Here is a 2,500-nt window from a genome sequence, read left to right as displayed (position 1 = left end):
TTATTATTAGTAGTAGTATTATTATCATTAATATCATTATTATTATTTAATTATTATCATTATTATTATCATTATCATTATTATTATTATCATTATCAGTAAAGTAATAACTATCATTATCATTATTGTTATTATCCTTGTTATCATTATTATTAATGTTATCATTATTAGTATCAATGCTGTTGATGTTGATGTTACTGTTGTTATTAGTATTACTATTATTATTATTGTTGTTGTTATCATTGTTATTACTATTACTATAATTATCATTGTTATTCTCTTTATCGTTATCATTATTATTCCCCGTCTGTCTGTCGCTCTCTCTCTCTCTCTCTCTCTCTCTCTCTCTCTCTCTCTCTCTCTATCTATCTATCTATCTATCTATCTATCTATCTCCCTCCCCTACTCTCTCCCTTACCCCCTCCTCTTCCCCTCCCTCCCTTCCTCCCTCCCTCCCCCTCCCTACCCCTCCCTACCCCCCCACCTAATCCCCTCTTCCTATCTCCCTCCTAAAGATCCTTAAAAATCCTTCAAAAATCCGGTTTCCTTCCTTCCTAAAGCGACCCCCAAGGATAAGGAAGTCAGCATCCCCCTCCCCCCCCCCCCAAAAAAAAAAAAAAAAAATCTGGGCATTTTATCTCTGCTATCTACACCTCCTAAGGCTGAATACCCATACCCCCACCCCCCCTTGGTGTACGGAGAGCCAAGAGTCCTCCTTCCTCCTCCTCCTCCTCCTCCTCCTCCTTCTTCATCCTCCTTCATCCTCCTCCTTTCTTCATCCTCCTCCTTCTTTTATAACTTTCTTCTCTCTTCCTTCCTTCATCCTCTTCTCTATCTTTCTCCTTGTCCTCCTCCATCTCCTCCTCCTCCTCCCTCCTTCATCCTCCTTCTCCTCTTTTCTCCTCCTTCCTTCTCTTCCTCCTCCTTCCTTCTCTTCCTCCTTCTTCCTTCCTCCTTCCTTCCTTCATCCTCCTATTCCTTTATCCTCCTACTCCTCTTTTCTCCTCCTTCCTCCTCTTCCTCCTTCTTCCTCCTCTTCCTCCTCCTTCCTTCCTTCTCCTTCTCCTCTTTTCTCCTCCTTCATTCTCCTCCTCCTCCTTCCCCTCCTCCTTCCTTCATCCTCATACTCCTCTTTTCTAATCCTTCCTCCTCTTCCTCCTTCCTTCTCTTCCTCCTTCCTTCCTTCCATCTCCTATTCCTTCCTCCTCTTCCTCCTCCTTCCCTCTCTTCCTCCTCCTTCCTTCATCTTCCTCCTCCTTCTTCCTCCTCCTTCCTCCTCCTTCCTCCTCTTTTCTCCTCTTTTCTCCTCCTTCCTCCTCTTCCTCCTCCTTCCCTTCTCTTCCTCCTCCTTCCTCCTCCCCCTCCTTCCTTCCTTCCTCCTCCTCCTCCTTCCTCCTTTACGACCCTCCTCGAGATACGCTTCCTTCGTGCTCTCCTCCTCGAAGATTCACCCAACGCATCCGCCGCACAGTAGCCGGAGTCATAGCCATTCCGCCTACATTAAAGTCAATGAAAGCTGTCCAGAGCAAGATAGAGCCACGCGAAGGGAAGTCATTAAGGTCGATCTTCCCGCTACTCGTGCAAGGGATTTTCGCTCGTGTCGACTCCGGACGTGGGAGATCCGTCATGACTTGGGGGTATTCTGTCCTCCCCCTCGGTGTTGGAGGAAGATAGGGGAGGTGGTTGAGGGTGGGTGGGGGGGTGGGGGGGTAGCGAGGTTTTATGGCTCGTGATGTGAAGATCGGGGGTTGGGGGGGAGGTTGGGGGTGGTGGGGGGTTGGTGGAGAGTGGGGGGTGGAAGGTGTTGGGGGGGGTTGTAATATGCTATATCTCTCATCCTCCTACTTCATTTCTCCTTCTCTTCATCCGATCTTCCTTCGTTCCCTTCTTTCTCCTCCTTCCCCCATCTCTCCCTTTACCCTTCCTCCTTCTCCTGCCTCCCTCCATTTCCCCTCATCTTCCTCTCCTTCCCCATCCTTCTTATCTCCCCCCTCCTCGTTCTCCCCTTCCCCTCTTTCTCCCAATCCTTCTCCTCCTCCTCCTCCTTCCTTCCTTTCCCCTCCCTCCTCGTATAAACTTTGATCGCAATCTCTTATAAACCATTTTTTTTTATTATCTAACTCCCCGACTTTCTTCCTGTACATATACTAACTCCTTGAATCCTCCCTCTGTTTGATATACAAGGCCAAATATAATCCACAAATCCACGATTAATCCCCTAACCGACATTTAGTTATATCCTCCACCTCCTCCTTCTCCATCTTATTTATCTATTTATCCACCTTTTTTCCTTGCGTCTAGGTGTCCCGTCTCAAAACGTCTTTGTGTCCGTGTGATCCCAGACTTCGAAGCACTTTAAGGAGATATCACTTCACGTGTTATTGTGTGACAATTTATACCCAGCTACCCTCTTACAACGTTTATTCATGTTCTCCTGCGTGTATACTGTGACATTATGTCCATTGTGACCCATTATTTATTTATATTATGACAACACACT

At 46.3% G+C, this 2,500-nt stretch overlaps 1 protein-coding gene across 1 annotated transcript in view; it reads left to right on the top strand.

Moving 5' to 3' along the window:
* LOC125037555 overlaps positions 1 to 2,500 on the top strand; it is a 160,426-nt gene that overhangs the window by 134,267 nt on the left and 23,659 nt on the right. The gene's annotated exons all lie outside the window — the stretch shown is intronic.

Source organism: Penaeus chinensis, chromosome 23 (genome assembly GCF_019202785.1).
Source record: "Penaeus chinensis breed Huanghai No. 1 chromosome 23, ASM1920278v2, whole genome shotgun sequence".
NCBI lineage: Eukaryota > Metazoa > Arthropoda > Malacostraca > Decapoda > Penaeidae > Penaeus > Penaeus chinensis.
Note: the sequence above shows the minus strand (reverse complement) of the source record. Positions and strands in the feature narration are given on the sequence as shown.